Here is a 23,199-nt window from a genome sequence, read left to right as displayed (position 1 = left end):
GCCAAAAAAATGGGGTCTCAAAGAGTCATCCCCAACAGAACAACAACAAAAAGGATTTGTGAAGGACTGTAATTTTATCCCTAGATAATTATCTTTAACTTATTAAGTTATGACAATTCCAGAATTATCAGAGGATCAGTGAGGTCAAATTAGGACTCTTAAAGGCCATCTCTTCCAATGCTCTCATTTTATTGATGAGGAAGTAGAGCCTAGAGAAGTCAAATAACTTTCTCAAAATCACACAGGTAGTAAATGACAAAGCTGAGATTTGAAATTCAAATGAGATTTGACTTCAAAACCAGTATTCTTGTCACTCTATCACATGACTTCAGTGAGAACAATGACCACAAGCTCAATTATGCCTACCAAGCAGGGACTAGCAAACTTATGGAAAGGGGATGTGTGATTGCTCCCAAAGGGCAGAAGAAAATGGGATAATTCAATATACAATTAGGAAGAAAGTTGTAAATTCTGTGAGAGCATAGACTTTAGCTTATCTCAACTATCCATTCCCCAACACCTATAGCTCAACATACACACTCAGTAAGGGTCAATTAGATGTTTAAGATAGAAGCAGTACCCTCTCATAAGGACACCAGAGTGTGCCTTGACTTCCCAAAAGATTATAGAAATGTTGGTATCAGCACTTAGATCCTACTCTTCTGAGTTGGCCAGAGCTAGGCATGAAATGGGGGAGAGGGGAGAGGAGGAGAAAATGAAATGAGGAAGATTTTCATTTCTCCCACACATTTCTTGTCATAGTTTGAGCTTGAAAGGGTGGACAAGAACATTATTGAGAACATCACCAGAAGGAACATCTATGAAACCAAGGAACGAAATAAGTGAATATTTTTGTGAATTAAATTCAAATACAGTGAATATATACAGAGGAAGTATGCAAAGGGGCAATGTTTTCAGAAAAGCCACAAGTACATCCAAGTATTCAAATCAATTTGGGGTTTTTAGCACATCAGCAAAAGTAAGGGAGGAAGAAGAAGGGAAAGGTTTGGAACTGCATGATTTAGAAATTTTATAGAATCACAGCATATTAGAACTAGATGAGGCTCTAGAGATCACTAAATAGATGTAGAAACTGACCATGCCTGAGGGCATAGAACCAAAATTTGAAGCTATATTCTCTGATTTCTCCTCCAATTTTCTCTCTGTCTCTCACTTTCTCTTCCACTCTCTTTGCATTTTGTAATGTACTCTCTCTGTTTCTTTGCCTTTCTGTGTCTCTGTTTCTCTGTCTCTATCTCTGTGTCTCTTTTTTCTCCCTCCACTCTTTCTTTCCTTAGGAAAATAAGTCAGGAAGCAAATAAACCAAGTCCACCTTGGGAGAAAAATTAAAACATTTTTGGAAGGCTTTAGTAGGAAGAAGAAGAGAAACCTACTTTCTCTGGGTTTCCTATTATCACTCTGAACTTATGCCTGAATCATTTTAGAGTTTTGTGCTGCTAGTGGGAAGATTTCACTAATTCAGAAAAAAAGAACGTTATATGTATATTTAGTATATATTTTTATAGTATATGTGTACTATAAAAATCTCTTATATATGCTTTGGAATCAGAGTAGATGTATTCAAACCTAGCTCTGCCCCCTTTGTAGTAAAGACATTCATTAAAACCCACCTCCAATTCTGCCCAGCTACATGTGTGATCTTCGACAATTTACCTCATCTCACTGGGCCTCGGTTTCCTCACCTATAAAACGAAAGAATTGGACTAGATGTTTTCTAAGGTCCCTTAGGTTTTTACTTTTGGACTCTGTGATCTGACTTCTAATCCCAACACTGGTATTCTGAATTCACTTGAACCCTCTAAGCTTCTTCTGCCTTCTGCCATGTGAGAATCCTATTTCCCTGCCTACCTCACAAAGTTGTGGTAAGGATCAAAGGAGATACTGGCTGTGGAAGTACTTTGGTAAATGGAAAAAGACTATCTCAGGAAGTAGAATTATTATCATAGTACCATGAAGGGTTAGGGATGTTGTAAAATGGTTTTTGAAAAATATCTGTAAAAAGAGCGATTAGACTAGAAAAAAAATTTAAGGTCATTTTCAGCTCTGAATCTGATGATCCTATCTATGGGGCAATGTTGCTAATGGCTCTAAGCTTGGCCCCAGTGCCCTATAGTTTCCTTAGCCCAAAAGGAAGTAAAATGAAAAACAAAACGACATTAGCAAATTCCAAGTTGCCTGGGTGCTATTCTCTCAATTCCTGGCATATATATTTTGAGGTCAGTAACCCCAAATTAGCTCTACATGCTCATTAAAACTCTTGTAGGTTCAGAAGCAATTACTGGGTGCCTTTGAAGCTCTGTCAGTATCATTTGGAGGACAAACATACCTGAGGACAATATAATTATAGTTGATTTAAATACGTGAGCATACAGTAAAGAATGCAGTGGGGGGATTAGTGACAGACATTAAATGGCTCCAAAAACATTAGTGGTGCTTTCATCACTTTGTAGGTTATAAAGCCTATGTGTCATTTGCCAGGGGATTATATTTTACCACTTGACTTCCATCCAGGGATGGGGAACTCACTACCTATAACCATGTGATTCCATTGTAGGACAATTTTTTTTTTCTTCTTAAGTTCTTCCTTATTTTTTTAATGTTGGTTCAATCTGTGATTTCAGAACTGTAATTATATAAGAATCTCCCTGTGAGGAAACTCCCTCTCTCAAAGCAATTCAGCAACTGGTCTATGACTTTCAGTCATAGAGTAGTGCCTGGGGAAATCTGTCTTCCTATATTTTCCTGTTCTTTCCATTGACTAATCCTGGTTCTGCTCACTGGGGTCATAGAACAAATCTAATTCTTCTTCCTTCAAATACTTTATGACAACTGGCAAGTTCCCAACTGAAGTCTTTTCTTCTCTAGGTCTGTTCAATTCTCTCCAAAAATATGGTACCCAGAATGGCCAAAATTCCATATGTAGTGAGGTTACCTCTGGTTTAGGCTGCAAAGTCAGGGAATATTTTAAAATAATGATCGTTTAAATCACTGATTTTAACAGAGAGATGTAATGTCTTAGTGGAGAGAATTCTAGATAGATTCCTAATTTTGAATCCTGTTCTTGCTGTGTGTTCTTAGAAAGGGGAAGAGAATAAGCAATTATACAGTACTTACTATGTGCCAAGCACTGTGCTAAGTGCTTTTTGGGGGGGGGATGGGGGAGGATATTATCTTATTTGATTTTCATAACAACGCAACAATGTAAGTTCTTTCCTTTTTTATATTTTTCATTTGAAGAACTTTAGCCGAACAGGTTAAGTGATTTGTTCAGGGTCACACAGTTAGCTATCTGAGGCAGAATTTGGACTCAGATCTTTCTGACTTCAGGCCCAGTGCTCTATCCATTGTTCAACCCCTTATACTTTCATACCTTTCATTTTCCTCAGCTGTAAAACAGGAATAATAACATTATCTGTCTTACAAGACTATTGTGAGAAAAGCACTGTGCAAACATTAGATCACCATATAAATATGAGTTAGTACTGTTGATGTGAACATTTTTTTGGTCTGTGTTATACAACTCATCTACTTTAGAATAGAAATCCCTTCTGTTTAAGACAGATAGGCATAGTATGTTCAAACTCCAGAGTTTACTCCATTCCCAGCACTAAAATTATAAGAGGGTTTCACTGTAGCTGTCAGAGAATTAACAGAATAACTCCCACTTATCCAGAATGATTAGAGAATGGGAATGGGGGTGGGGAGGAAGGAGCAGGTGAATGGTGAGTGACATTTCCTGGTGCAACTAGGTGCTACTAACCCCAAGATTAGATTAGAAAACCTTATCAAGTAACCAGGGTGTTTGCCAACCTGAGTACTCATTCCATCTGAAACAAGATTATTGCTCTTCTTTTCAACAAAGTGGATTTATTTGTTTGCAGTAATCTAGGGCAGAGCTGGATAAGGAGTCCAGGCTAGGCTGGGGTGGAGATAGTGGGGAGGGCACAGCTTGGGGGAAAAGGAGAGTGGGAGAGTGGGAAAGCAGGAAAAGTAAAACACACCCATATTGTAATCCATACTCTGTCCTAGTAGCCTTGGAGAGCTGAGAGAATGTTCAATTTCTCTTTAGCATGGGTATCTTTTTTTCTAAGGAATTGGCTAGGTACAGGTTTCATGGAGATTTCATGAAAAGGTAAAAATTATTTTAAAAAGCAGTAAATATTTCTTAAAATTTTATGAAAATGACTCCTTCCCTCCCTCCTTCTTTCTCTAGAATTTCTGACTTCCTCTCTTTTCCTCTATTCTTTCCTCCCTCCCTTACCTTCCTCTTTCCCTTCCTCCTTTTTCCCCTCTCTTCCTTTCTGCTTCCTTCTATGTTCTCCATCCTTCTCTCTCTCCCAGTCTTCCTTCTTCTCTTCCTATCTCTCTATCTCCCTCCTTCACTTCTTTTATTCATAAACATTCTACATTTCTAGGAATCAGTAAAGAACACCTTTGTTCATGATGGATTAGACAATATTCTTGTCTTTAAAAGATACCATGAGTATTTTCTCAATGCATATACACACATACCTATATAAAGCATTTTTTATTTGGTTTAAGGATTGTGTGTGTGTGTGTGTATATATGTGTGTTGGAGGGGAAGTTTAACTCCCCCCTCCTTGAAAAAACACATTTGATTCCCAAATACTGTAAGCCAAATCTAGCCATTAGTACAAATTTGAAAAGTACCCAGGGTTGTGCTGGTTTAAAAACTGGCTCTCATTCAACACACTTTTAAACTTAATCTGCATCATTCATTTTTTTCTCTAGTAAATCAAGACAATCAACAACAAAAAAATAAATTGAGCCTTGATTTGTAGCATTTGCCAATATGGCTGGTATAAGCTGTCTCCAGCAAGCCCTAGAAGTACCATCATGTTGTCTCATAATCATAACTGATGCTGAAATATTGAAAGATTGTGGCATATGTATTAAATTCAGTCCCTCTTCAGTAGATTAGCCCACAAAATGCTTCCTGGCTGGTGACAAAGGACATTTCTGATCATTTCAAAAATGCTACATGGTTTTAGCTGACTATCTTCCATTAAAAACAACAACAAACTACCCCAAAAATGAAACCCATCCTGGAGAATTAAGCTCACCTTTGGTTGCCTCTCAGGAGCCTACCACACCTTATTCTTTAGGAATGGTCCATATTGCTACATCAGTGTTACCAAGGAGATGTCACTAATGCAAACATCAGAGGGCACTGGAAGTCTTTGAGGACTTAGAATTCTAGGGATACTGACCTAACTTCTGCTAGCAATGCAGAAGTAGCTAGGTGGTTCAGCTGATAATGTGTTGGACCTGAAAGTCAAGAAGACCCAAGAATAAATGCAGCTTCAAATACTTACAAGCTGTGGCATCCTAGGCAAGTCATTTAACATTTGTCTGCCTCACTTTCCTCATTTATAAAAATGAAGATAAGAATAACATCTGCCTCCCGGGATAGTTGTGAAGATAAAATAAGATTTTCAGTAAAGCCTTAAAAAATAACTATTTCCTTCTATCTTGGAATGGATATGAAGTATCAGTTTTTCTGAGGCAAAAAAAAAAAAAAAAGGGTAAGGACTAGGCAATTGGGGGTAAGTGACTTGCCCAGAGTCACAAAGCTCAGAAGTGTCTGGGGCCACATTTGAACCCAGGACTTCCTGATTCCATCCCTGGCTCTCCATTCACTGAACCACCTACCTGCCCCAATGAAGCACTTTTTAAGCCTTAAAGCATTATACTCATGCTAGCTATCTACCATCTCCCTATACTAGTCAAAATCTTAGTTATACTGCTTCTTTAGATAATAATGTCAAACTCCTAGAGAACCAAACATCAATCCTTGAATTTAAGTTATTACAACTCTAGTGGCTTCTTTGGGGAGACAGGAGACATCATGACCAAACCATGGGCAACTTAATCATTTACTTAACAAGCATTTATTAAGTATCTACTTTGTTCCAGACACTATGCTAGGCATGGGCTAGATGGGTGGATGGGGTTTAGAGGGAGGTACAGAGACAAAAATAAAACAGTTCAGGACCTCAAGGAACTTGAATTCAGCTGAGTTATACAGCTTGTGCATCAGTAAGGACACAAACCTAAATAGGAAGGAAAAATGAAGGATTTCTGTAAATTTTACAGAAAGAACAAATTTGTCCTCTTGTGAAGTAGCAGTAGACCCCATTATTCTTTAAGTGACATCCTCTGGAGGTGCTATGTCACTCCCAATGGACTCAAAAAATTTTACTTGTTTCATTCCCCTAAACAAGTGCTTTTAATGTATACAAATATGTGTTTTTGAGGCAAGAGAAAACATTCTCAATTAAAGGGAGTGGCAGCACAGTCTAACATCATGGAAGGAATACTAGACTTGGAGTCTGGAAGTCCTGGGTTCAAATCCTGATTCAGACACTTTCTAGATAGGCAACCTTGGGCAAGCTAATCAATCTCAGGGAATGGTCCTTTTTTCTACTTTAAAATGTGGATGACAATCTCACTGGCACATACCTTAAAGGGTTTCTATGAGGCTCAAATGTGCTAAAGTGCTTAGAATGATTTTCAAACTTTAAATAGCTATTTAAATGACTATTATTGAAAGGAAAGAGGGAGAGTAGAAGTCAATGTATAAGCACACACATACACAAACATGCACAATGCTGTGCCCAACATTATACAGTCATAGGATCACAGCATCAGAAATGTGGAGCTTTGAAAGCACTTCCTTTATAGATGAGACTAAATCTTTGCCCAGAGTTTTTGGGGTAGTATATGGCAGAATTGAGATTTGAATTCAGTTCTTCTGACACCAGTTTCAGCATTCTGGAATCTTTAATATAAATCCTTTCCAAAGCCTCAATTTTTTTGGAACCATTGACAAATAGCACTTTTTTTTTTTTTTTAATTTCTTTAGTGTTCTGATGACTTGTCTCCTCTTCCTCCACTTCCCCTGGCTGCTTGCTTTTTCAGAAATGCTCAAGGCAACTCTTGTTCTTGTTCCCAGTGCTAATTAATAATTACAAATAAACAGCAGTATAACCACAGAACGGGCTCACAGGCAGAACTTTCAGATGGGGTGGAAAATGTCTTTGCAAGTAACGAAACTTCTCCAGTGAATCATGGTTTGAGAATGAGGTGCTGAGAAGAGGCATTTTCCTGTGGGCCAAGTCCCATAATAAAGACAAAGAGGAACACTGAATGTGGTTCCTCTGTGGATTATCTAGGGCTGAGAAAAATGTTTTGGGGAGAAAAGTCATGTGGAAGGGAGCTGAATACTGGGGTTGGGGGGCCGTAGCAATCCTCCCAGATACACTGCCGGCTTTTGTTATGTGGGATCCTGCACAAGACCCTGAACAGCTTCATGCTTCAGTTAGTTCAGCAGCTGTGGAAGGAGGAGGAGGAGCAGACCTGCTGTGAAAATGCACATAAACACACACCAACCCTAGAAGGTCAATAGATAATATTTGAAAAACCCTTCTTCATTCCACTGAGAAAAATAGTATATGAATACTAGTCCCTTTTTTTTTTTTTTTTTAAAGTGGAGTCCACTTTCCCTGGAGATTTTAGTGACCTAGAAAGAAGCCACAAGGGATCTCTTCCAGACAGAGTCAAAGGGTAAACCCAACAGCTTCATACTAAGAGCATCAGCCAATTGTTCCAAGAGTGGTTACAACGGGCAGGCTGGCAATGGAAGCCACTCTAAACTTTTAGCACCAGGCTGGGCTGAGTGTTTCTCCTGGCCTCTGTCATAGCTAGCCTAGAAGGTCTCCCCTCTCCAGTGTTTGCTTTGCTCCTATGCGGGGTATTTGTGGATGGATTTGTTTCTAATTTGTTTTTATATGCTACAGGGTATTTGTTTGAGCTCAGCTCTGGGAACACCATGAGCATGGCCCTGTTTGCAATCCTTTCCCCTAGGACTCCTTGAGCTGTTGACTCAAACCAAAGTGAGATAATGTTTTTGTTTGCTCTTTTTTTTGTTGTTTTTTGTTTATAAACCAAGGCTTATGAAAGAAGCCAGACTGAAACTAACCACAGCACAGGCAGGGCCCAGGCATTGGCTGAGGAACTTCCCTCTCATCCTCCCCACGTCTCCATTGGCAAGGCCAAATCTGAGCTCAGAAAGACAATCACAGAGTAGCAGGGATAATCCCTAATGGGCCTTATTCCTCTCTCTTTCCTGCCAGATCACTTATTTTCCCTTCAAACTAGTATAGGAAGTGTTTGCAGGAAAGATAAAGATGAAATCAGGACTTGGGGTTTTGTATATTCCTCGGTTCTTATTGATAAAATGGCATTCAAATCATCCAGTTCAACCTCACAACCAAAGTAGGAATTCACTCAAAATACCCTTCATATAGGATCAATAGACTTTACTTAAGCACTTTCAGTTGTGGGGAACTCACTAACTCACAAGGTAGTCTGTTCCGGTTTTAGGCCTCTTTAGTGGTTAGAAAATGCCACTTCGGGGCAGCTGGGTAGCTCAGTGGAGTGAGAGTCAGGCCTAGAGACAGGAGGTCCTAGGTTAAAACCCGGCCTCAGCCACTTCCCAGCTGTGTGACCCTGGGCAAGTCACTTGACCCCCCATTGCCCACCCTTACCAATCTTCCACCTATGAGACAATACACCGAAGTACAAAGGTTTAAAAAAAAAAAAAGAAAAGAAAAGAAAATGCCACTTCATGTTAAATCCAAATCAAATTATAACTTAGAGTCACTGGTCCTAATTCTGCCCTCTGAAGCTGTGTTATTGTTGCACTCTTTCAATTGTGTAGATTTTAAAATTAATATTCAGTATCTCCAAAGCATACTATTTATAAAGACATTAATATTTAACTAGAGAGCTAGAGAACACAGGGGACGTTCATCACTCCATTCACGTGGTAGAGAGAGCTCAGGGGCAGAGAAACCGCAACTATATACAGACAATGAACATAGCAACACAGGTATATGAAAAGCAAAAGGAATCCTGGGTAATACAGAAAGGAATTTTGGGCAGTGCAGTTCCAGGAGTTCAAGATTTTCCAACTATACAGTTATATTTGATTTTTTGGGACTCCATTTGGGGATTTCTTGGCAAAGACACTGGAGTAGTTTGCCATATCCTTATCTACCTTTTTTTTTTTTTTTTTTTTTTTTTTTTTTTTGCAGATAAGGAACTGAGGCAAATAGGATTAAGTGACTTGCCCAGGATCACATAGCTAGTAATTTCTGAAGCCTGATTTGAACTCATGAAGATGAGTCTAACTGATTCTAGGCCCAGTGCTTCATTCAGTGGGCCACCTAGCAGCTCATATTTGCAAAATAAATTTATTTCACCCTTTAGAGGTGAAAGAATTTAAAATCTTTGAACTTAGGTGGAAGGTATTNATTGCATGATCTCTAAGGTAGTTTTTACCTCTAACTCCTATGTCATTACTATACTATACAACCAAAATTTCCTCAGCTCCAGTATAAAATCCCCAGTTTCCTCAACCAATTCTTCTGTCTTCTCACCCTCTTGACCATCATCCTACAGATATGTTCCAGTGTGCCAGTACACTTCCTAAAAGAGCACCAAGAATGAAACACAGTACTCCAGATATAGCAGAAAAGAGTTGGGCTATGATATTCCTTGCTCTATATACTAACTTAATTCCATAAATTACCTAACATTTTTTGGCTTCTATGTCCCAAGTCATCAAATAATATTTGTGGGCCATTCCCATTCCCATATGTATTTTTCTGCTCTAGGAGTTTGGGGTCTTTATATAACATATATTCTTAGACAGAAAAGCTATATGTTATTGGCATAATTATCTGGCACTTAAAAATGTACATATATAAAAGTCACATTGAAAAATTACCTTCAAATATGAACAAAAATTTTCCAAAGAATAATTATAACTGTTAATAAGAATATGAAAGGTTACTCTGAAACACTAATATTAAGAGAAAAGTAAAGTGAAATAGTTCTGAGATGTCATTGAACAACAGGAAAATGGTCAGAGATGACAAAAGATGAGAACAGTCAGTGTTGGAGTGGTTGTAAAATACACATTGACAACAATTGTTCAAATCATTAGAAAAAGTTCTAAAAAAAAAAGTGACCAAAATATCCATATGCTATGACCCAGAGATTCCACTGTTAGGCATATACCCCAATGTTAAAGATAGAGAGAAGCTCTCATATAAATTTAAAAAAAAATGTAGTCATCAACATCGTTGTCATATTATTAGTAGTAGGAATAGGAATAGTAGTAGTAATAGAAATAGGAATAGGAGTAGTGTAGTAGTGGTAATAGCAGTTGTAGTAGTGGTAGTGTAAGGGTGAAAAAGAGGAGGAGGAGGAGGAGGAGTTGCAGCAGTAGCAGTAGGAGTAGTAGCAGCAGCAACAGCAGCAGCAAAGAGCTTAAAACAAAGTAAATGCCTATCAATTGGGGAATAGCTAAAAAATGCTTGGCAGGTAGGTGGCTAGACATGGAATCAGAAAGACTCATCTTCCTGAGTTCAAATCTTCCCTCAGATACTTATCAGTTATATGACCCTATGCAAGTCATTTAACCCTGTTTGCCTCAGTTTCCTCATCAGTAAAATAATCTGGAGAAGGAAATAGCAAACCATTCCATTATCTTTGCCAAGAAAACCCTAAATGGAGTCATGAAGAGTTGGACACAACTAAACAACAATAACAAACTATAGGATCATAGATACAGAGATATAAAGGAATTCAGAACGTAATGGAACATTACTATACTTTCAGAAATGATGACTGACAGATACAGAGTAGGTTGTGGAAACTTAGATTAACTGATACAAAGTGAAGTAATCAGAAGTAGGAAAACAATATTCACAACAGTGTAAATGGGAAGGAAGGAAGAAAGGAAGGGAAGCAAGAAACTGAATTATATCATTCAAGCTTGGTTCCAAGAAAGGGAAAATGGCCATTGCCTCTTTGTGAGGTAGAGGAGGAAAGACTATGAGTATGCAACATTCTATAAAGCTATCAGACTCAATTAATGGATGGGTTAGTTTGGAAAAATTTTTTTCTTTTTCTTTTTCTTCTTTGTTGTAAGGGAAATGTATATAATAAGGTTACCTTTATTATATGTCTCTTGTATTTCCTTCATGGTTGAATATTTTGCCTATAGCTTGACTCAGAATCTCAGAATTTCAGAGCTGAAAAGAACTTCAAAAGTCATCTGGTACAATTTATTCTTGAAAAAGCATTTCCTCCGTAGTTTTTAGCTTTGCTTGAAGACTTCCAATGAAGAGAGACCAAATAATTCTGGAGAAATCCCTTTCCACATTCTAACAGAATTAATTTTTAGGAAATGTTTTAAGAACAAATTTACTTCTTTGCACCATTGCTCCTAGTTCTGCCTTATGGGGTCAAACTCAATAAACTAAATCCTTTCTCTCTTGTAATTACCATTCAAGTATGTGATGAAAACTATCATTCCCTTCCCCCAACCCTACTCTCCATGATTTATCTTTTCACATTCTCATTTCTTCAGTTTGTCCTCATGACCTTAGCACCAGGCCCTCATTATCTGAGCACTTCCTCCCACTGGTTCTCATATAGCATGAACTCAAGTCCCTTCAGTATCCTGGTTGCTATCCTCTGAATGTTCTTTTTAATATCCTTCCAAAAATGGAACATCAGAACTCTGTACAATACCCTAGATGTGATCTGACCAGTACAGAATAGAGCAGGGCTACCACATCTTTTTATTTTTCCCCCAACAAGCTCTATGTCTCCTGAAACTGTCTACATTTGTTTCAGCTTTCCTGGATGCCTGTTGCTTCATAATGAGTTTTAGAAGTTTATTAATATTAATATCTTTGTTGCTTTCTAGGGCAAGTCTTTTTAGGTGACCTAATATCTATGCCTGTTATATAATAGTTATCTGTGAATATCTTGTGCTTGATGTTGATCTTTTAACACAAGTACAAATTTTACCTCATTTGATTTTGACCATTGTTCTAGCCTTTCAAGAGCTTATAAAATAAAGTCACCTCATGATTTAGCTATTGTTCTTAGCTTTATATCACCTATAAATATTATAGAATATCTTTTTCTAAGTCACTGAAAAAAATGTTCAAGAGAACAATGTCAAGCACAGATCACTGAGGGACTCCACTGGAAACAACTTCCAAGATATCTCAGGCCATGTCACACTATTGACTCTTTTTTGAGATTTAGGCAAGTAAAATACTTTAATTATTTTCATATGAAAGGGCAATATTCTTCAATTTGGATTTGTGCAGTTGATTTTTTGAACCTACAAGTTGCACTTTGCATTTATTCCTATTAAATATTTTATTCTTGAAAGTACTGCAATGGAGAAGAAACATATCACCTTTAATATTTTCTTAGTTGTGTGACCTTAGGCAAGTGATTTAACATTTCTTGACCTCAATTTCTTATCCATAAAATGAAGAGATTGGACTACATGACTTTCAAGTCCTTTTCTAGTATTAACTCTATGATCTGGTCCATTGTTCAAACCTATTAAGATTGACTTAGATCTTGATTCCATCATTATCACAATGATATAATGCAGAATGGAAATCATTGCACTGATATACATCTCCTCAGAAGGGACAGAGTATTGAGAAATTAAAAAGAAACAGGTAGGCTGTCATAATGAAAAAGAAAAAAAATCACTGGAATTAAAAGATAATTTCAATTTTTGGTTCTGCTAGTTTTCCATATATGGGTGAGTCATAATTTCTCTGGACCTCATTTTCCTCATCTATAAAACAGAGCATTAATTATACCTGTAATAATGATCTCACAGTATTATGGGGATCAAATGAGATTAATTCATGCAAGGAACTATAGAAAACTCAAAGTATTGTATTAATTTCAATTATTGCAATTGTTATTAATATTATAACTACTGTCTCTTAATGTTCTTAGGTATCAATTTTCTCATCTGCAAGATGAAAGACCTATACTAGATAACTTCTAGCTCTAATAACTTATGAATCTATTTAATATGTTAGCTAGGAGGATTCAAGTCACAGTCAACAACATGGATGGGTCATCAGAAATTTCCTCAAATATCTGCTGGATTTGTCAAAACTCTGTCTAAAAGGAATATGTGTGTGTTTATATAATCCACCCATCCACAAATATATAAATGTATTTATCCATCCATAAATCCATAGCACACATTTTATATCCTATTTATACATAAATCGAACTATTTCATCCTATTTTATTTTGTGATTCCATCTGACATTTTCTTGGCAGAAATACTAGAATGGTTGGCCATTTCTTTCTCCAGGTCATTTTACAGATGAGGAAAGTGAGACAAATAAGGTGAAATAACTTTTCCAGGGTCACACAACTAGAAAGTCTCTGAGGCTGAATTTGAACTCAGGTTATCTTAAGGTTTGGCCTAGTGCTCTATCTACTATGCCACCTAGCTGCCCCCTTATACATACTTACATATAGGTATATAGAGATACACACACCACCTAGACGAATTTGTCTTCCATTTGTAAAGGCACTTTCTTTAGCACTTTATATCTGACCCCATCCTCTTCTCATCTTATGTTACTGTCATTCATATGGTTCTATAAATCTTCCACTGGACATACACTTGACAAACTTAGGCTTCATCTTATTCTTATGTTATCCATCTATTATTTATCCTCCACTTTTATTATATGACTAGTCTGTCTCTTCTAGTCATGCACGTCCTTGATGATGATATCTCTTAGACTGTTTCTTGTTCTCTAATACATGATTAACAATATGTTGCAACCTACTTATCCTCACCTTGTGTCTTGCTATTGCCCTTCGGGTCAAATTCAGTTTTGATTCATCAGAATGATTTGTAGTAACAGATTGTGAGGAGAATATCAATTTGAAGGTGATGAAATTTTGCATCAGTGATCATTTATTTTATTGTGTAATTTTTCAAATGCAATCTACTCCAATTTCCTGTTTACTCAATTCTGAGTATAGCACCTATTCAAATGACATGAAAATTTCAATGAGCTGTCAACCTGGCTTCATATAAATTTTTCATCCACTTTGTTTTTTCACTATTTATAGCTGACTTGTGTTATTATTTTTAAATTTTGGATTTTAATGAAGAAAACTTAGTGCCCCAGGAATTAATGAAGTTACTTTAAAGCCCAATTTAAATAGAAATCCTCATATAATTCTATTGATAGTTAACACAGTATAAATTTATAATAAAACTAATTTAAAATTTTTATCCCCGTATTTCTTAGTGGACTTTGAAGTTTATAATTAGTAATGTATGTTATGCACCTCTTAGACTTCAAGAACCTTTTTGGGGGGGAAAGCTCTACATTGTGTTCATGCTCTGTTTAGAGCTGAGTACAAAAAGGGAATTCATCATATAACTACAAAGCAAATTAACAAGCGTAATTAAACTGGAATAAAGTGATTGGTTACTCTGAAAAGGAAGGCCACTCCCAGTAGGATCACCAATCTACATGCTTAAAAATTCCAATTGGCTCAAGGAAGAACCTTGAGGAGAATGTCAATCAGCAAAGAAACAAACACATGTGGATTGAGTTACAAGGGAAGATGATTGAAGCCAAAACTATAAATGAGTTCAAGAGAAATCTAGGTTTGTTTCTTTAAAATAACGTGAATGAAAAATACAGTAAAAAAACAGGAAACTAGGATCATGGAGAACCAAAGGAAAGGGCAATCATGAAAAAAGCCAGATGGTCTCTCTTTTTTTCTTCATGTCTAATCCATAATAACTAAGACAGAGAATTACATGTTCTATTCTCTCTGTTCAGGCTTGCATCTTCCTTTGTTCACTGTATATAGTGCCAAAAAAAATAGTCTCAGTATTCAATAAGAATGGCTTGGGTTGTATGGAAGGGAAATGTTTTCAAAAGAAAATTCCAAAGGTCCCATATTCATAGATTTTCTGATACATGGACTAGAGAGGCAGCATCATTCCACTGAACCCTTGGAAACCTCACTTGCCTGCCTGCCCAACTAAAGCTGGCTGATAATTTTTTTACTTCTTTTACTTTATTCACCAACTTTTGAATGAGTATCAAAGACCTTTCTATATTCTATTCCTTTCCCTTGATTTTTCAAAACTAGAGACATTTAAAAGTTTGGCAGGCATCTGGAAGGAGTCTATTTTTCCTGTTCTTCTTCTTGTCATCAAAAGAGACAAGCAATTCCATGCAAACAAACCCAGGAAAATAAGATTAGCTCAGGACTTTCGATGCTTCATTACTTAAAAATGCGGGTACTTAATTGAAGACCCATTACTACATACTGGAATATATATGCATAAAACAGTGCATTTTTATACTCTCATTTGGCAAGAATGTACTAGCCAGTCTGGGACTGTCACTTCAGAATTGCTTCTGGTAGGAATGAATATGGGAATTCGAATTTGAGAGAAACCAAACAGGATGTTCAATTTATCTAATCTTTAGACAAATAGATAATTCAAATGCACAAAGTTTCAAATGATGTTAAAATATGATCTATAAAGGAGGAATTAATGATTCATTTATATAGTACTTTAAAATCCCCATAGTGCTTTTCTCATGATATCCTGTGAGCTTAGTTGGGCAAGTATTATTAATTACGTTTTATAGATTGGTAAAATAAGGAATATGGAGATTAAAATGGTTTCCCTAGGGTCATACAGCTAGTAAGTGTTAGAATTAGGATGTGGTTCCAATCCATTGCAATATTTTTTCTGGAACTTACACCTGAGTTCCATCCTTGTGTAAGTTAAAAGATACTTGTAATAAAGATCAAGGAAAACAGGTACATTTATCCATTACTATTGGCAAAGGACATTGATGTGATCAATCTGAAAAACAATCTGTCAGTAAGTCATAAATGTCAAGAAACTGTTTATCCTTTGGTCTTTTAATCTCACTGTTGGGAAGTTATTTTAAGGCCATAATTAAAGGAAGAAGAAGGTGCTATATGTTCAGAGGCATTAATAACCACATAATTTGTGAAAGGCACATTGAAGGAATTCAAGGGGTATATTCCCATGGAGAGAGTAGTTTTATACTTAGGAATTTTGATAAGAAGAAACAGAATTCCTGCTTTGTACCTAGTACTTGGGGATATCCCTAATTTGATTGACTAGTTGGGTTTTAGGAAAAAAGATTTATCAGAGAAGCCATCCTTTTCTGCGGATTATAAAACTGATTTGATTGAACTAGTTCTCTCTCTCTCTCTCTCTCTCTCTCTCTCTCTCTCTCTCTCTCTCTGTCTCTCTCTCTCTCTCTCTGTCTCTGTCTCTCTGTCTCTCTCTGTCTCTCTCTGTCTCTCTCTGTCTCTCTCTGTCTCTCTCTCTGTCTCTCTGTCTCTCTCTCTCTGTCTCTCTGTCTCTGTCTCTCTCTCTCTCTCTGTCTCTCTCTCTGTGTCTCTTTCTCTGTCTCTGTCTGCTTCTGTCTCTGTCTCTCTCTCTGTGTCTCTTTCTCTGTCTCTGTCTGCTTCTGTCTCTGTCTGTCTCTCTGTGTCTCTTTTGTCTGTCTGTCTTTGTCTCTCTGTCTGTCTCTATCTCTCATTTTATTTTGACTTTGCACTGTTAAGAAAACAGATCAGTATGTTAAAGGACCCAAGAAGTAAAGATGTCTGCCTTGAGAGAGACATGTAAGAGTTACATGTGCTCATGGCTGACAAGAGAAAAGCTCTCAAGAGAATGGACTTTCATAGTGAAGGAAATAGTCACAAAGAGGGCACTAATAGATTCTCTTCAAAAATATATGTTAACCAGAAACCTGGAAAGATTTATATGAAGTAATACAAAGTGAAATGAGCAGAACCAGTGGAATATTGTACACAGTAACAATAATAATCTATGATAATCAACTGTGAATGACAACTATTTTTAACAAGGCAAGAATCCACAACTCCAAGGGACTCATGATGAAAAAGGATATCCAGTCATAGAAGGAACAGAAGGAGTGCAAATGCAGATTGAAACATTTCATTCTTCACTTTTTTCCTCCACGAATTTTTCTATAGTGTAAGCAATATGTCTCTTCTTTCATAACATGACTAACAAGGAAATATAGGATAATATATGTACCACCTATATAATAATAACTGTATTGTGAGGGAGGGGTATAAAGTGAAAAATAATCAGACATAGAATTCTGGACATAACTAATGTGAAAATTTGTTTCTCTTGGATAAGCATATTTATTGTAATTTTACATATTATAATGAATAATATATTATATAATTGTTATGTTGCATATTATATTAGGTTAGATATAAAAATATATATTTATGCTTTCAAATAAATAAATAACATGTGCTAAAGGAATAGAACCAAGAGGGCAGAATTATAGGAAGCAATGAAATAAGCTTTTCTTCACAAACTCTTCTGAACAGATTTAAAATATACACCAGACTAAATCTTGATCGGAGGAAAAAGTCACAATGAGTCATTTGTCTAGCCCAACTTGATCAGCTTGACATAGTGAGACGGACAGGGAAATTTTTGGACATAAGACAGGGTTGGTTAAAGAGCATGTTGCATGGGGAGCTCTCTTGTGCTCAAGTTGATGCTGTATATCAGGTCTCAGGCCCATACCAAGGCACCCCCAGACCCTCACTTAAGCACTTTGTCAGGGATAGGTGCCAGCTGGCACCTTTATTGCCTATTACTCAGTCTAAGATTACAAATCCAGATTGAGAAGGAGAATTGTGCAAGGCAATAATGTTCCTAATAAGGAGGCCCTAGATGTTTTATGAAGAAAGGATCAAGTTCAGAAGTCAGAAATAATAGAAGTGGTCATATTTTGACTTTCAATTCAAAGAAGGGTCTCATTTCCAATATCTAGTATGCAGAGGAATAACCAGGGCAAAATTCCAGACCATAGGAGAGCCTTCAATTTGGACCCTCTGAGCCAATAGTTTTCCAGCTGGCTGATAAGGACGGGATCCACAAGTAGTCTATTTTTGCTCAGACTCAGATTCAGAGCAGGAACTTTCAGGGCTCAGACTGAAGGGTGGGGGGACAGGGCAGTAGACAGCAATCAGATCCTGTCTTGAGACCACTGAAAACTTAAAGGTGCTCAGTCTGTCCCTGAGAGCTGAAACATCAAATCTGAAGTCAAGAAATAAGCTGGAAGAATGGGCAAGCAAAATGATCACCACCATAATGAGCTATTATAATGGTAGGGATGCCCAAGACACAAACACAGAAGAGAAAATTACTATTATATCTACAAATATTTTCTCAGAGAAAAGCATAGCTTGGGTGCAAACTTAACTAGAATTCCTGGAAAAGATGATGCAAGAATTTTTTAAAGAGTTTAAAAATGTTTTTATGAATAGAATAAGATCACTTGAGGAAAAAAGGGAAAAGAAATTAACTATTTGGCACATGAGGTACAAAACTTTGCCTAAGTAACAAACTCCTTGAAAATTCAAATAGACATCAAAGAAGCCACTGATTCCATGAGGCAACAAGAAATATTAAAACAAAATCAAAAGGCTGAAAAAATAGAAGAAAATAAAGGTTTTCTCATAGTAAAAACAACTGACCTGCAAAATAGATTGAGGAAATACAAGAAACAAAGATTTATGATAGAAAAAAATGTAAGAATCTTCAGGCTATTTGGTAACATGACCAAAATAAGGGTCAAGGCATCATATTTCAAGAATCTTAAAAGCAAACTGCACAGACCTCTTAGAAATAGAGAGGAGAGTAGAAACAGAAAGAAGGTTACTTCTTGAAAGAAACACCAAGATTAAAACTCCCAAGAACATTATAGAGGAAATTCAGAGCTTCCAGGTCAAAGAAAAAGTGCTATAAGAAGCCAAAAAGAAAGAATTCAAGTAATCAGAAGTCAGAGTCAATATCACACATAATTTAAGAGCTACCACTATAAAGAAGCCGAGAACTTGCAGCATGATATTCCAGAAGGCAAAATATATGGCCTCACAGCACAGCTCAGAATAACTTAACTAGAAAAAAAAAGAGTAAAATACTACAAAATAAAAAGTGGATCTTCAATGAAATAAGGAACTTCTGAACATTTCTTATGGAAGTAACAGAGCTGCAAATAAACTTTACAGTAGAAATACAGGAGTGAAGAGAAATATGAAAAGGTAAACATGAATGAACTATGATAAAGGAATAAACAAGGATAAATTGCTAATATTTAATAAGAGGAGATGAAACTCATGTTCCATCTGATCCCTAACATCATCAGGGGTCATAGTTAGTTCAAATAGAAAAGGCCTGTGAGTGGTTCTGTTAAGTCTTGATAAACTAAAGAAAATTATGGAAAGAGAAGAGAAGAGGAATACACTGCAGGGATGGGATATTGTTAAGGTTAGGGGAAATTATCTCACGTAATTAAGGGGCACAAATATACATTTAATCAAATGAGGAGTGGTGGGGATAGCTGAAAACATGAATCTTAATTATCATTTAAACTATTCAAAAGAAAGAATACACATATACACAGTTGGGCACAGAAATACATTTCCCTCAACAGTGAAATAGGAAGGAAAGAGGATGAGAAGAGAGGAAGAAGGGGCAGCTGGGTAGTTCAGTGGATTGAGAGTCAGTCCTAGAGATGGAAGGTCCTCGGTTCAAATTGAGCCTCAGACACTTCCCAGCTGTTTGACCGTGGGCAAGTCACTTGACCCCCATTGATTGCCCACCCTTACTACTCTTCCACCAAGAGCCAATACACAGAAGTTAAGGGTTTAAAAAAAATATATAGAGAGAGAATTAGGAATGGAGATCCCACAAGGGATTAATCTCAAGCAAAACAAATTCTAAATATGAACAAAAATATTTATAACTCTTTTTGAGGTGGTAAAGAATAAGAATCTGAGGAAATGCTCATAAATTGGGGAATGGATGAATAACTTATGGAATATAAATGTGAAGGCATCCTACTATTGTGATGTCCTTTTTTCAACATAATGACCAATCAGGATGACTAATGATGAAACATACTGCCTATCTCCTGAGACAGACATGATGGATTCAAAGAGCAGACATTTTATCTTTAATACAACCAATGAGAAATGTTGATTTGTTTGACCATACATGCTCATAATAGGGATTTTGTTTTTCTCAGTAATGGGGTAGGAAGGATATAAGAGGGAGAGAATGCTCCTTTTTGTTTAAAAATAAAATAAATTTTTATTGAAAAAGAAAGTACATGCAAAAGGAAGACATGCAATTGCCCAGTGAGTCTGAGAAAGTAGTTCATGAGCCCAAAGCTCCTAGATGGAGGGAGGTTTTTAGGGGTGGGAATGTGATGAATTTCCTAGGCAATATGATCTACTCTTGAACCCAGAGGAAAGAGATTAGGTAATATCAGTTTTGAAGATTGTCTTATTAACATTGAGTGAGTTTTCAAATTTAAGTTTAAGAATCAGAACTCTTAGTAGGAGGAATTTTTTGATGAATTATGTTCTTTGGATGAAGAAGAACATTGTCCACATAGTTCTGAGTAGTGTTCTACTTGAAGATTGAAGCCACCAAGTTATTTATACAGTTCAAGTCCAAGGAGACTGCTTGTTCAGTATGTTTGTCTCCTGAGGGAAATCCAAACCACAGGCAACACCATGAGTTTGAGAGCTATGTAGTATCCTGTAAGAAGGTAAAAGATCCATCAGAATTTAAAAGGGTTGTCCTGATGGTAAAACCAAAGTTTAGTTTCCTTTTGAGGGGAATTGAGGAACTATTTGCATGCTTTATGTTTTTCTTTATCTACTTATAGGCTCCTGTGAGTTCATCACACCTTCTAAATTATTTTGGAGCATTTTCTAAATATTAATAACATTGAGAAAAAAATAGACGTGAAATGTAAATTATATTTAGAGGGCTTTCCTGGAATAATTCCAATTGGGAACAAAGAAAGACAATGATCCTTTTGGGGTTCAGTCCCTGATCTTAAATTCAGTTCGTGTGATCACTGAGATACTCTGGGGATGGGAGGTCCTCAGCCAGGAGTGGGTTTTTGGGTTCCACTTCACCAACAAAGTAGTCAAGGGAGCCCTTCAGTTGCCTCTGAACAAAGGCCTATATATACCTTGAAGTCTCATAACCTCAAGTTCATATGAGGAACTCAGAGGATGATCAGGGACTCCCTTGATCATCACTCCTTCCCCAAAATATGAACTAGCAAAAAATGGCAAACAGCTTAAATGACCAGTGGCTGAGGCATGGAAAGGAGAGTCTAATACATGGATGTAATAGAAAGAGAATCAATATAAAAAATGAGAATTTCCTTAGGAGGACATGAGGAAATGTAGAGAACTCTCTATCAATGGCTCTCAAGTCAGAAAGAGTTCAAATCTGGCTTCAGACACTTCTACCTATGTGACTCTGAGAAAGTCATTTCACCACTTTTTGCCTTAGTTTCCTTTCACTACAAAATAGGAATAACAAAGTTTTTGTGAGGATCAGTTGAGCTAATACTTTTTAAAAGTGCTTTAAGCACACTGCCTGAACCTTGGTAGGTGCTATATAAACCTGTTCTTCCCAACCTAGGGACCTGGGGAGGAAAGAGACAGAATGGACAAAGTATAAGAGGTCCTCAAATTCACCCATAAGCCTAGAATTATCACTCTGATTTTTATATAGTTCTAAAAGTAGATATTGTAGACCTCATCAAATGCCTCAACATAATAAAAACAAACATACTTGTGTTCCCTAAATGAATGCTATGTCTGAACTCATGATGTATTATGGTGACTGGGGAGAACCACATAATATGGGTGAGAGAATATTGGTCTTGGAGTCAAGAAGACCTGACTTCTAATAATGTTTCCAGAATTTATTAGCTTTGGAATCATGGGCAACTCATTTACTTCTCTGTGTTTCATGTTTTTTTCACAAGTAAAAGGGAGATAGTAAAACTTGTACCTACCGCTTGGAGTTATGATGAAACTCATATGAGATGATGAATGAAACTCATTTGCAAACATTAAGACACTAGTTGTTCCTACTTAAAATATACACATATTAGTCATTTTGTGATTAATAATATATAGATCCATTTAAAACATTGACAACATAATGACTTTTTGCTGCCATGAATTTTTAGTATTAGTATGCTAGTATATAGTAGAATAATTAGTAACTATTATTCATATATATTGGTCATTGTGTGTGTGTATGTGAGAGAGAGAGAGAGAGAGAGAGAGAGAGAGAGAGAGAGAGAGAGAATGTGTTTGTGGAGATATCTACAAAATAATGATAAGAATAGCTAGTATTTATACAGAAATTTATGATTTTTAATATGTTTTACACATATCATATCACTTGATCCTCAAAACAACCTGGAATGGGAGATGGACTGCTATGATTATTCCTGTTTTACCCATGAGGAAGTGTAAGTGAGGATCATACGCTAAGTGACTGAGATGGGATTTGAACTCATCTTGCTGACTCTAAATGCAGCATTGAATCAGCTCTACTGGCTGACATCCTCATAGTCCAAAGAGTTGTTTAACTGGTTGATACAGGTTGATTGATAGAGGCATTCCTGATAATACTGATTTATTGATTGTTAATAATCAATTCACATTCAACTGATCGAATGATCAATTTAATAATTGATTGATTTGAAATCATTAAAAGCAAATTTTAAAAACTTATACTGGATTTGTGTTGACTTGCAACCATGTACTATATACTTCTACATATATATATACACATATATATATACACACATATGAGTATAGATACATCTATGAACCATTGACTTCATTTTTATAGGAAGTCCCACAAGAAGGAACTGACTCTATAAGTGAACATAAGACATTTATAGTCACTGATTTTGACAGGGCTAAAATGAATTGTTTAGGATCACGATGTCTGTCTATCAGAGACAAGACCTGAACCCAGACAGTCCTGATCCTGAGGCCAGCTCTATTCAAGATGATATTATATCTCAGTACACATGCACATACACAATACATATAAAACACATACATACAAAAACACATCCATATACATAAATGAATAATAGAGATTTGAATATATAATAGTTAAGATAAAAAGAGGCTATTGTGTTAGTTACTCTGAGTTGTTATTGATGTTCAAGGGTTTTTGTTTGCTTTTGCTTTTTTACTATAAGCTTGAAAAATAAATGACAGAATAGGAAAAAGTAAAGCCAAGCTGTCTTCTAATACTTTACATTTATGTACAGGTAATATATACGAGCTGTTCCTCATTTCTTCATTGAGGAAAAAAAAAAC

Source organism: Gracilinanus agilis, chromosome 1 (genome assembly GCF_016433145.1).
Source record: "Gracilinanus agilis isolate LMUSP501 chromosome 1, AgileGrace, whole genome shotgun sequence".
NCBI classification, from domain to species: Eukaryota; Metazoa; Chordata; class Mammalia; order Didelphimorphia; family Didelphidae; genus Gracilinanus; species Gracilinanus agilis.
Note: the sequence above shows the minus strand (reverse complement) of the source record.